The sequence below is a fragment of the Chiloscyllium plagiosum genome, chromosome 4, assembly GCF_004010195.1.
Source record: "Chiloscyllium plagiosum isolate BGI_BamShark_2017 chromosome 4, ASM401019v2, whole genome shotgun sequence".
In the NCBI taxonomy this organism is placed as follows: Eukaryota; Metazoa; Chordata; class Chondrichthyes; order Orectolobiformes; family Hemiscylliidae; genus Chiloscyllium; species Chiloscyllium plagiosum.
In genome coordinates, this window is record NC_057713.1 from 40,320,205 (window position 1) to 40,334,064 (window position 13,860).

General features: G+C 42.5%; 1 protein-coding gene across 2 annotated transcripts in view; it reads right to left on the bottom strand.

Annotated features, from left to right (window-relative positions):
• Positions 1–10,164, bottom strand: part of ints8 (integrator complex subunit 8) — an 80,502-nt gene extending 70,338 nt beyond the window's left edge. The window contains exons 1-2 of one of the 2 annotated variants that reach the window (XM_043688036.1): positions 9,683–9,865; positions 8,140–8,303 (exon numbers count right to left, since the gene is read on the bottom strand). The gene's annotated coding sequence lies outside the window, so the exon portion shown is untranslated. Of the gene's footprint in view, positions 1–8,139; positions 8,304–9,682; positions 9,866–10,063 lie in introns of those variants that run through there. The other variant, XM_043688035.1, reaches the window with a different exon arrangement.
• Positions 10,165–13,860: the final 3,696 nt, after the last annotated feature.

The window sequence follows — 13,860 nt, forward strand, 5'->3', positions numbered from 1 at the left end:
TGGCCAGACTTGGTATTTACTTGCAGTATGTTCTGTTTTTATTTCAAATTTCCAACTTACTTTAATGCTTCATTACATGATCTGAATTCAATCTGATGAAATTAGGTGGTATTGTTCTTGTTGCTGAAGGGCAACACATCAGGACAACAACTAGCATTTGTATAGCACTTGAACATATGAAAATGCCTTAAAAAGCATGGCCTCATAAATAAGAAAAAAATTATCAGAATTGTTTCCAGTGCTAATATCACATTTCCTGCTCGCTAGAATGCAACAATACGTAAAATTTGAATAAACCAACTTTAACAATCCAGGCCCAATGAAAGCAATCGACTCACATCCAGAGTTTCTACATGATCTATCAAGTTAAACTTCAGGTTGTGATCTGATGTGCCTGGTAATAACATCAACAGGGATAACAATTTGAAGCGATAAAAATACACTACAGATCTAGATTAGTAGATCAAGTTGTAGCTATTACAGAGACTTGATTCAGCCTGCTCCTGACCCAGCAAACCTATCGCTGCATACACTGACAGTGTCCTGCCCCCCTTGGTCCAGGAACTCCCCACATACATTTGGGACACAACCTATCCCCTCCACCTCCCCCATGACTTTCACTTCCCTGTTCCCCAATGCCTTATCTTCACCATGGACATCCAGTCCCTGTGAACATCTATCCACCATGAAGGCCTCCAAGCCCACCATTTCTGCCTCTTCGCCAACCCAGCCAGTACGCTTTCACTGACACAATCATTCAATTGGCTGAACTGGCCCTCACCCTCAACAATTTCTCCTTCAAATCCTCCCACTTCCTCCAGACCAAAGGGGTAGCCATGGCACCCACATGGGCCCAAGTTTTGCTTGCCTCTTCGTTGGGTAAGTGGAACAGTCCATCTTCCACAGCTACACTGGCACCATTCCCCACCTTTTCCTCTGCTACATTGATGACTATATTGGTGCTATCTCATGCTCAACATCATGAACACCTTCCACCCTAACCTCAAGTTAACCTGGACCATCTCAGACAACTCCCTCCCCTTCCTGAACCTCTCCATCTCCATTTCCAGCAACCAACTCAACATGGACATCTACTACAAACCCACCGAGTCCCACAGCTACCTGGATTACACCTCTTTCCACTCTGCTTCCTGTAAAAATGCTATTCTTTATTCTCAATTCCTTTGCCTCTACCACATCTGCTCCCAGGTGGACCAACTCCACGACAGAACATCCCAGATAGCATCCTTCTTCAAAGGCTGCAATTTCCCCTCCCACGTAGTCGATGATAGACTCCAGTGTATCTCCTCCACTTCCCACACCTCTGCCCTTAAACCCCATCCCTTCAATCACTGCAAGGATAGAGCCCCCCCCACCATCCGTCCTTACCTTCCACCCCACCAACCTCCAGCTACACTGCATCATTCTCTGCCATTTCCGCCACCTACAAGCAGACCCGACCACCAGGGATTTATTTTTCTCCACACCCCTATGTGTATTCCAGAGAGACCAATCCCTCCGCATTCCCTTACTTGTTAGATCCACCCCCCCCCCCACCAACCGCCCCTTCCACTCCTGGCGCATTCCCCTGCCACAGCAAGAAATGCAAAACCTGCGCCAAAACCTCCCCCCCCAACCTCCATCCAAGGTCCTAAAGGATCCTTTCACACACATCATCTACTGTGTCCTCCTCCACATTGGGGAGACAGGATGCTAGCCTGTCGAACATTTCAGAGAATATCTCTGGGACACGCAATAAACAACCTGTCCCCCTGTGGCCAAACACTTTAACTCCCCCTACCACTCCACCAAGTATATGCAGGTCCTGAGCCTCCTCCACCACTAGACTCTGGCCACCAGACACCTGGAGGAAGAACGCCTCATCTTCCGCCTTGGGACCAACCATGGGACCAATGTGGATTTCACCAGTTTCCTCATTTCTCCTCCCCCACCTTACCCCAGATCCAACCCTCCGACTTGGCACTGCCTTCTAGAACTGTCCTATCTGGACATCCTTCTTCCTACCCATTTGCTCCATTCTCCTCTCTGACCTATTACCTTCACCCCACCTTCATCTACCTTTCCAGCTACCTTCCCTAGCCCCACCCCCTGCTCCCATTTATCTCTCAGCCCCCTTGGGCGACCCCCTTATTCCTGCCGAAGAGCTTATGCTCAAAACATCGACTCTCCTGCTCCTCGGATGCTGCCTGACCGGCTGTGCTTTTCCAGCACCACAGTCTTCGACTCTGACCACCAGCATCAGCAGTCCTCACTTTCTCCCAAAGACTTGATTGAGACAGGGTCAAGACTGGCACCTTAGCATCTAGGATTTAGATGTTTCGGGCGTCATAGAATGTAAAGAGAGGCGGGGCATTTGCATTATTGATTATAAAGAATATCACAACCGTATGGAGGGAGTTTACTTTGGAGAGTTTATTCAGTAAGGCCATATGTGTACAGCACAGGGATAGGGTGCCATCACTTTGATGGGGTCATACTATAGGCTGCCCAACAGTCAGCAGGAGATAGAGGAACAGATGTGTGGTCAGATTATGGGAGAATGTTAAAACAAGAGCGTTGTTGTAGTTAGTGACTTTAATCCTCTATATTGATTGGGACTCCCTTAATGCTAGGATATTGAATTGCAAGGAATTTGTTTGGTGCATCCAGAAGAGGTAAATAGGTAAGGGATCATATCCAACCTCGTATTGGGGAACAGGCCCAGCCATGTGATTGAAATTTTAGTGAATTAGCAATTCAGAAATAAAAGTTACGGAATTACAGTGTCTAACTTACTTATGGATAAGTAGTCCTCAGGTGAAAACTGGGAACGAAGAACTAGAACATAGTTCTGGAGCAACGAACACAGAATGGTACAGCACAGGAACGAGCACTTCAGCCCAGGATGTTGCGCTGAAATTGAATTATACTTAACTAAAATTCCCAGTATTTCACCTGCACTGCTATTTCATTTGTCTCACAACCACAAACCCAAATTTTAATCTGGATTTTTCGGTCTTAGATTGAATGAAGTTTTCCATTAACACTTCTATTCTCACATACTTACTCACTCATCTCTTTCTCACGCAATATTGCCCCTTTCTTATTCTAACGCAATGGTCTGTAACATATCTCTGGTTTTAACTGAATTGCTGTCAAGGTGGCAAATCAAACTGTAACAATCTTTTTTTTAAACTTTTGCTAGATTCTGGGCTCTCCCAGTGCACAACATCACACTACTGCCACAACAGATTCGGTTTCAACATATTTTTAATCTCCTTTATATTATTACGTTTAGAAAAAAAATAATTCATATGGGATCCTGTAATCACTGGATGTGTCCGTTTTACAGTCAAAGTATCTTTGAAATCTAGTCACTATCTGAATTAGGAAACTTAGAAGTCAATTTCCAAAACATAGGCTCCCCCAACTAGATGTGATGATGATCAGATAATCTGTCATTTAATGCTGGTTGAGGAGCAAATATTGTCCAAAAAAAAACTGGATAACTCCCTATTCTTCCTCAAAGGTTGCATTTTGTGTGTCCACTTGAGTGAGTCAGGCATAGCGTTATTTTAGAACATAGAAAAATACAGCACAGTACAGGCCCTTTGGCGCTCGATGTTACGCCGGTCCAAGCCCACCTAACCTACACTAGCCCACTATCCTCCATATGCCTATCCAATGCCCGTTTAAATGCCCATAAAGAGGGAGAGTCCACCACTGCTACTGGCAGGGCATTCCAAGAACTCACGACTCGCTGAGTAAAGAATCTACCCCTAACATCTGTCCTATACCTACCATCCCTTAATTTAAAGCTATGCCCCCTCGTAATAGCTGACTCCATACGTGGAAAAAGGTATATATATTTTAGGTTGGTGACTTTCTTAAGAACTGAAAGAAGTTAGAAACGTAATTGCTAATAATGAGATTCTGAGCCAGGAAAAGGTGGGTGGAAAAGAATAATGGGAAAGGCCTGTGAAAGGGCAAGAATGATTAAATGATTAGAAGAATGATAGTGCAAGATAATAGCAGGTGGTCATGGCAGAAATGGAGTGCTGTAATTTCAGAGGGCAATAGATTGGTTAGGAGTTGTTGAGTAGAGAAATTGAAGCAGCAATTCCATTCCAGTGACTCCCAATGCAAAGATCTAGAAAAGATATGAGGCCAGATCATGGAGCCCATAAACAGAAATGCGACATATACAATCATGAATTTGAATAGAAGTAAGATATAATTCTACTTCCTTTGCTTATAACTTTGGCTATTATTTGTTCCTTGAAAAAAATGGTACAAATTCCTACAAGGGAATGCAATCAAATGGAATTTGACCTGTTTAGTTACCTTATAACATCAGTTCTGCTCACAATTCATGCTGTTAAGGAGGTATCTCTAAAGACAATCTTTATTCTTGAAATCATTATTAAAATTTTGAACTCATGATTTCATGCAGTTTATATGTTGTTCACAGGAATGATACAACAAGTAGAGTGTTACTCTCCGACCACTGTGCCTGATGTACTGCAGTGTTAGGTCACGATGTCCCAGTTATAACATTTTCCCCTCTCTCTCTCTATAATCATGAAATATAAAACCATAATGTCAAGAGATGACTGAAATGCCAAAAGTGGTACTGATATTTATTTTCTTACTGGATTTAGTATGCCACCAAGCACCCTTCCACCAAACTTCAGAAGGTCAGCAAACTGTCATAAATAACAAGGTCAACTTGTGTGGGGTCATTGAAAACAGGTCACATGCACAGAACACTGTAAACTCTTCTTACAGCCTTAAATTACAACCATGCATTGATGGCACGAAAGCACCAAATGTGTTCTAAACCAGCAAGCCAGTTAATGAAGGATAAAACTGGAACTAAAGTTTACTTGTATTGCACATATTTACAGAATTAGAATTTCCAACACCTCTTTTCTACATACCTCAAAGCCATCCATTCTACTTAATTGTGACTCAGTACTCGCATTGACAACAATGTCCTTTTCCTGAGTGAATACTGACGAAAAGTATTCATTCAGTGTCTCCCCAATCTCTTCAGCCTCCACACACAACTTCCCACTACTATCCTTGACTGGACCTATTCCTACCCTAGTCATTCTTTTATTCCTGAAACATCTCTTCCAAACAAAAATGAACTTCTAGTAGTGCAGCACATTTCAACGCTCCCATATCAACTCTGATTTCTGTGCTAATGCCCCAGTGAGACTTGAACTCAAAACCTTCTGACTCCAAGATGACAGCACTACCAATTAAGTCACTGCTGACATGCATTTTCTTCCTCTCACAGAAGCATTCAGTGTCTCTTTCTTTGGTTCATGAGAGTCTCTTCAGGTTTCTGCTGCTGTCTCACTATTCCTTGCAAGTCTTTCCATCCTGATTCAATTTAAATGTTGCCGGTCTTTCCTGGGCTTTCTTGATTCTGGATGGATTCCCAGTAAATAACAAAGATAACATTGTTGTACTCACTGTTACATTCACATTTGGCTGCCAGTCTCTTATTTCAGTTACTGAAAGGGAGATACGATGAGCTTTGCATTTCCACTTGAAGACTGATTCATGTGGTTGGACTGGAACATTTATTATTCACTAAACACAGATCCCATGGAACAGTTTCATCCGACCTACAGTGTAATGTGCTGAGGTTTGGCAAATTTCCCGGTTGTTTTGAATAGTTGGGGAGAACAGTACTGTTAAAATTTTGTGCTGCAGCAATGACTCCATTTCCCCCCCCTGGCAAATCCACTCACTCTCTGGCATCATCCCTCCCATACCCATATGTGCATACAGAGGCAATGAACATATTGAGCAGAGAAGAAATGGGACTTGCTATTGAGGGCGAAAGATGAATGATTGCACTCAGCTGAATTTCTCCAGCTAAAAGCTTGGGTTTAGCTTGAACAATAATAGAGTCAGATTTGAGGCACTGCACTTTAGGCAGAATATGAAGGTCTTTGGAGAGGTGTTGAGTTATACCTAAATAGATCCATGTATGAGTGATTTCAGTTATTTGGTTGATTGCATAAGCTAGGATCGATCTCTTTTAGGAAGAGAACGTTAACAGGAGACGTGGCAGAGATGTTCAAAATCAGGTGGGGTTGAGACAGAGCAGATAAAGGAAAGCTGTTCCTAATGGCAAGTGAGTCAAGAAATTAGAGTGCCTAGATAGAAGACGATTGGCTTTAGAACCAATGCAACATGAGGATCATTTTATTTTTACATAGAGATTAGGATCTGGAATGCACTACCTGAGAGTGGTGGAGGCGATTACAATAGATATTGGATAGACACTATGTAACCTCCTCCCATTCCACATCCTTTCTCACGTTGGTGATTCAAGGACACTGATTTTAGAACGTCTCAGCTGATACTTGAAATTGTCTCAAGCAGTGTTAATGATACTTTTCAAGGGTCTATATGTCGTCCAAATTTTGGAGCTATGTAGAAGAATCACAAGGATGACTGCCTTGTACACAAGGATCTTGGTTATCAAAAAATGCTGACACTCACAGATTGCAGAGATTCAACATCACGTCCAATGATGCCAGCCTTAGATCAGAGGTAGCTTCCCAGCTAACAAAACATTCCGTGCTTGAGACGAATTCTCAGCTGATTTTAAATGGAGGGATGGACCGGAACTTGACCTGGGACAGATTGTTAAGGTAATGAAGTTTCCTGGGAATATACATGAGACATACACTTCAGTATGCTTCTGCGAAGGCATTAAGTGAGACTTGAAGATTCCCTCCAGAGACTGCAGAGATGACATTATCACCTGCATGCTGAAGTCCCACAAGCAAGGTCAGTGTCATTTTCTTCTTGGGTTGCAACCGGTTGATGTTGAAAAGTTTTCATTCATTCTGTGGACAATATCCACACCTCTGGGAAGCTTGTTCTTGACAAGATGAAAAATGGTGGCATTGAAGATAGAGAAAAGACTGAGGGCAACGATACATCCCTCTTGACCTTAAAGAATTCTGTCACATTATCCATGAGGATCGTAGTTGGCATCTTGTCAGGGAGGAATCAGAGGATGTTGATGAATTTCATAGGGCAGCTTGCTTGTCATTCATAGCAGTTCCCGATCAACTGAGTCAAAACCTTGGTCAGATATTATTCTTTGTTCACTATTGATCTGAAAATTAACTTGAGCAACCATATAAATACTGTGGCTACATAGCAGGTCAAAGGTTGAGAATTCTGTGGCCTTAATTCACTTTATGATTCCCAAAAGCCTGGCCACCAGCTACAAGGTACACATCAAAACCTTAATGAAATACTCTCCACTTTCTCTGAATGTGTGCACCTCCAATTATAATCAAGAAACTTGACACCATTGACAGCAATGTAGCCTGCTTGATTGCATTCCATTCCCACAGCTTCAACATTCACTCTCTCCACATGGGCAGCAGTCTGTATCATATGTATGATATACAGTAGTAAATCCTTTGACTCCTTTGACAAGACGTTCCAAACCTGTGACATCTACCACCTTGAGAGCCAAGGGCAGAAGGTATGTTGAAAAATCAGCACGTGTAAGTTCCACTCCAAGACATGTATCACCCTGATGTTACGGACCAGGCGAGATCTCAAAATATATTAAGATAGCCTAGACGTTTATTTTTAAAATAATAAAAAGTTAAGTTAAGATGCCGTGTTCCAGGTGCAACTACTCCACATTATTTATGTAATCCAAAACATTATTTATTCATATACTATAGTTAAAATACAATAATAGAAAATATAGTAACATCTCATAAACACAGCTTTGGCAAAAGGCAAATTCAGAAAACAAATTGCCTCACATGCAACTCCAGCAGCAGTAAGACAACCCCAGCTTTTGGCTGTAACCGAAAGAAAAAATAGCTTCCACTTCAAGACCCCAACAGCAATTGCTGGAAACTAAAACTAAAAACCCTGGTTCCATGGGAGCTTGACCACACCCACTCAGGATGTTTCTGTTGTTCCAATTTTAGAAAAAAAACTAAGGCCTCACAAGCTGTTTGCTCTAATGATTCTGGTAGGCTGATCAACAATTCTGCCTTAAAACCTCTTAAATCAGGACAAAGTAACCTCTTAAAGCCATAGTATCGTCACACTAACTTGGAATTATAACTGCTGTACCTTCACTGTCAGTAGTGCAAAATCCTGGAACTCTCAAGCTAACGTCATTCCTGGCACACATACGCCAAATGGAATAGTTCAAACAGACAGCTCACCATCTTCTGAAGGATAATTACAGATGGGTTACAGTACTGGACAGGCCAATGGCATCTACATTCAACAAACTATAAGCAAAAAAGAACATGGTCAGAGTCTTATTCCATATGTATATTTACTGAATAGAAAAAATACCAGTTGAATGACATGAATCAAACATTTAAAATGGAAAATGCACATAAGGTATCATCTGAAGTAAGAGTTTAACAATTCCGCTTTAACATGCTCCTTCAAGCCTAGCACTTTAGTAAAATTTTCATCATCCACCTTAGTATTTCCTTTCGTGGCTCAATATTGAACGCAGTTTGATAATTTTCCTATAAAGTGCCTTGGGACATTTTATGTTTAAAGTGCGACATAGATGCAACTTCTTGTTGCTGTTAGAGGAGGAAACAAGGCTTCAGAGAGGCAGTGAGACTTGGGAATAAAGTTGACAGACAGGGGCTTGGGCAGAAAGTGGAAATAAAACAGGGAAGTGGGGCAGCATCATCAGGAATTACTTTAGGATAGGGTAGAGAGAGAGCAAAAAAACAGGGAATGGCTTGGCCAGGAACGAAGCCCATAATTTCACATGCAGCCGAGAACAGAGGCAGTAACAGTCTGAGGGTGAGCAAAACTGAAATTAGCCAGTGAAATTAGTTTGGAGGCCTTCTAAGTAAACATTGAAAAGCTTACTTCTACTAATGGATGAATAATCTGCTTCATTTACATTGTAATTTCCAAACTTTTGAGGAGATATAGTACAGTGGCTCACAATAGCACTGGTGGTCAGAAGAACACTTGCTTCATCAGAAAAGTGATTCCAAAAAAATGTTAACTTCTTCAACACTGTCAGCAATTCCCGCTGCATTGTAGTAGACATGGCACAAGTGCCCTCTAAAATGTGCCATGAAGCTACACAGTTATATTAGACTGTTGAAAAATATCAAATAATAAATCCAAATGGATTTCTTGGCATGGACATCCCATCATTTTAATGACTTGTGCCTTGTAGATACTTCAGAGGTTTTAGGGAAACTGGAGGTGAGTTACTCACTGCACAATTCTCTGACCTGCTCTTGTGGTGAGAGTATCGAAATGCATGGTCAATGAAAGCCCCGTTGACAACAGTAAGGAAATAAACATCACTCATCAGCGTAGAATGATTGAAATAACCTTACTAGGAACTAAAGAAAAGTAAGGACATTCTCCCATCTCTCGTGGCCAATTTTTCCTCCCACCGTCAACTTCACAAAAATAGATTATTTGGTTATTATCAATGCTATTTGTGCAAGCTTGTTACGTGCGATTGGCTGTCACCTTCCAATACACGAACGGTTACACAAAGTATTTTGTTGAACAGAACGTACTTTTGAGACATTCGATGGTCATGAAAAGAATGATATAACTGCAAAACTGCTTTACTTTTCCAGTCTGACAAACATATCATTAAAAAGGAATAACTCACTTTATTGTTCACAAGGTAGCTGACAGCTCCCGCTTAAGGTTTCGTTTTCTTACTTTGAACAAATACATTCATTTGGAGAGTGCTCAAAAACATTCCGTTAATTTACTGAAGCGAATACAACAGACCAGACAGTTATTCTGCATCAAACCTCACAGACAGATACAGTTATTCCCGTTTATCTCCGTCTGCAGTTAAAAAAAAACACAATGTGACTGGGCCTGCAACTTGGCTCCAAATAAAGTTACAGTCACTTTTTCCACCGAGAAAAACCTCACTCCACCAGGAACCACAGAACCCCCCGCATTACCGCCGTAAACACAGACGGCCCGAGTTTAACCGAATAACTGCCGGACTTTTCCAAATGAATGAATATTGACTTACTCTCATGACGAGCCGGAGAACAACTCACACACAGACCTCCCGGAAATCACTGCCGGGTTACAACAACTGCTGGGAACCACCGCCGGGTCATGCAGGCCCTTTTCCGGTCCGCCCGTGGGAACGTACCCCGGATCCCGCGCGAGACCAGCGCCCCCTACTGCTGCCAGCGCGCGCCGCACCTTCTTCCTCTGTCCCACTTCATCCTGCTTTCCAATTAATCAAGCCTTTCCCTGCCTTCATTGATTGTGACTGTTTTTCTTGCTATATTGTCATAATAAAGGTGCATATTTTCTTTGGTCTTGAGGGAAGGTTCTGAATATTGTGATAGGCACATACATATCAAATGTGTTTTTTGTATTTCAAAAATATACTTTGTTCATAAAAAACTTTTGATATCTGTACAGTTAGTGATGCCATTCATATATACATTACATGTTTTTACATACTGAGGACAGACTGAGTCATTTGTATTTACAAGTCTGTATGTTAACCATCCATCCTCTTGGTGTTTAACTGAGACATCAGCAGAGCCCAATTACTGATTTGGCCCCCATTGTTCTTCGGCAGGCAGATCTTATATGGTGGTCTTTCCCCATCGCACCTTGGCAGCAGCTGCCCCAAGCTTCAGTGTGTCCCTCAGCACGTAGTCCTGGACTTTGGAATGTGCCAGTCTGCAACACTCAGTCGAGGTCAACTCTTTCAGCTGGAAGACGAACAGGTTTCGGGCAGACCAAAGAGCGTCTTTCACCGAGTTGATGATCCTCCAGGTACAGTTGATGTTCGTCTCAGTGTGCATCCCAGGGAAAAGACTGTAGAGCACGGAGTCCCACGTCACAGAGCTGCTCGGGACTATTCTTGAAAACCCTCCAGACTTCCTTTGCATAGGCACATTCCAGAAGGAGGTGTGTGATAGTCCTGTCCCCTCCACAGCCACTTCGAGAGCAGCGTGCGGTGGCACAGAGAATCCGGGCGTGCATAAAGGATCTCACAGGAAGAGCCCTTCTCACCACCAGCTAAGCCATGTCCTGGTGCTTGTTGGAAAGTTCTGGCAATGAGACATTCTGCCAAATGACTTTGACAGTCTGCCCTGGGAACTGCCCAACAGGATCTGCCCTCTCCTTTTTTTCTGAAGGGTCTCAAGGACACTAAATGCTGACCACTTCCTGATGGACTTGTAGTCAAAGGTGCTTTTCTTCATAAATTTCTCCATGAAGACTGGATGATACGGAATGGTCCAACTACTTGGAGCGTTCCGCAGCAGCGAGGCTAGGCCAATCCTTTGCAACACCGGGGACAGGTAGAACCTCAGTATGTAGTGACACTTGGTGTTTGCGTACCGGGAATCCACGCACAGCATGATGCAGCCACACACAAAGGTGGCCATCAGGGTGAGGGTGGCATTGGGTGTATTTTATTTGCAAGGGACATAATCTTCAGTGCATGATGGAAGTTTCCGTAGGTACAGAACTGAGGTGAAAATTTTGCATTAAGTATTTTAGTAGGTTATAGTAAGCTTCGCGTGGTTAGGAAGAGGAGATCTCATCCACAGTGAGACACAGCTCAAGTGAGGAATTTGGAGACAATGTGAGGATTTGGTGCAGAGGGGAAGAGGTGCTTTTTGCTTGCTTTTTGTTGGCTCGTGGTTTGTATGGATTTTAAACAGGATAAATGATAAATTGAAGCCCAGGATTAGGGACCCAGCACAAAAAAGTGACATCAGAAATAAACCATAAAATTATTGGTTGGTAATAGCTACTAATTTGATTATCTTTACAGGTTAATTTCAGATTGAAGTAAAAAGGGAAAATATTTACAGGTTATGAACTAAAATACCAGTAAGAAATATTATAAAATTAAATTAAGAATGAAGTAATCACAATAGAGATGCTGGGCCAGGTGATGTGCTGTACCTGCATGATGTGGGAGCTGGTGGACCCTATTGTGGTTTGTTGTGAACCCCATCTGTTGCAAATGTTGGTTGCTTGAGGAACTCTGACTCATGGTTGATGAGTGGGAGTCTGAGTTTGAACACTGCAACACAATCAACAAGGGGGAGAGTTATCTGGATGCTGTGTGTCAGAAGGCAGTCACATCCCTTAGGTTAGCTACCTTAAATTCAGTCAGTGGTCAGACAGCAGGGTGTGACTGTGAGTAAGCCAAGTTGAGAGTTCGAGGAGATAATGCTGAAGGAGACTCAGCTCTTGAGCTAGTCTAATAGGTTTGAGATTCTTGCTGTGTGTGGATGAGAGTAGGGCTGTAGGGAGGTTGAGCAAACTGATCATAGCACGATGGTACAGGGAGCCATTCAAGAGAGGGGAGAAAAGAGAAATGTTGTTGTAATTAGGATAATATAGTAGGGGAATAGACACTGTTCTCTGTGGCCAGGATCAAGACTCCCAAAGACTGTATTGGAGGGGAAATATCCAGTTTTCATGGTCTACGTAGGTACCAATGTTATAGGTAGAAAGAGGAAAGAGATTCCTCTGAGGAAATATGAGCAGCAAGGAGCCAAATTAAAAAGCACCAAAAAGATAATACCCTCTAGATTACTCCCTGAGCTATGATCAAATCAACATGATCAACAAATTAAAGAGGTAAACAAGTGTCTCAGAGATTGTTGTGGGAGAAACAGGTTCAAATTCACGAGACATTGGCATCAATACTGGAGAAGGAAGGAGCTTTTCTGATGGGACTCCACCTGAATCATGCTGGGACCAGAGTCCTTGCAAATTGGACTGTGGATAGGGCTTTAAATAAAATACTGAGGGTGTGGGTTCAATTTCATGGAGAATTTTGGAAAAAAGTTAAAGGTGGGGAGGGCTCTGCAGAGGTTAAAGTTTCCAGAACAAGTAATAGGACAGAGAGTATAGAAAGGGACAGGAATCTAACTTCATGCACAGCAAATCAGAAAACCTCTATGAGAAGCAGGACTGAGAATATTATACTTAAATGCACGCAGTATACAAAACAAGGAGCTTGTAGCGCAGATTGAAATTGGCAGGCACAATGTTGTGAGTTTCACAGAGACATGGTTGCAAGGGGATCAGGGCTGGGAATTAAACATTCAAGGATACACGTCCTATTGAATAAAGGAGGTGCTGTGTGAGTTGAGTTGAGGGAACACAAAGGGAAAAAAAAGATGCTGATGGGAATCAGACCTCCTAGCAATGGTCAGGATATGGAGAAGAAAATACATAAGGAGATAGAAAAGGCATTTAAGAAAGGCAAAATTACAATAATCATGGAGTACTTCAATATGCAGATGGAAAATCAGCTAGTTTCAAGAAAAAGAATTTGTATAATGTCCACAAGATGGTTTTTTCGGAACCTCTTGTGGTAGAGCCCATTAGGGAGCAGGTAGTTCTAGATTTGGTGATGTGTGATGAGACAGACTTGATTATGAGCTGAACATGAAGAAACCCCTTGGAGGCAGTGACTACAGTATGATAGAATTCACCCTGCAGATTGAAAGGGAAAAGACTGAATCAGATGTAATGGTTTTACGATTAAGTAAAGGTAACTACAAAGACATGAGGGAGGAGCTGGCCAGAGTTAACTGGAAGGGGAGCCTAGCAAGGGAGATAGTGGAGCAGAGCTGAAAATGTGTTGCTGGAAAAGCGCAGCAGATCAGGCAGCATCCAAGGAACAGGAGAATCGACGTTTCGGGCATGAGCCCTTCTTCAGGAATGAGGAAAGTGTGCCCAGCAGGCTAAGATAAAAGGTGGGGAGGAGGGACTTGGGAGAGGGGCGTTGGAAATGCGATAGGTGGAAGGAGGTCAAGGTGAGGGTGATAGGCC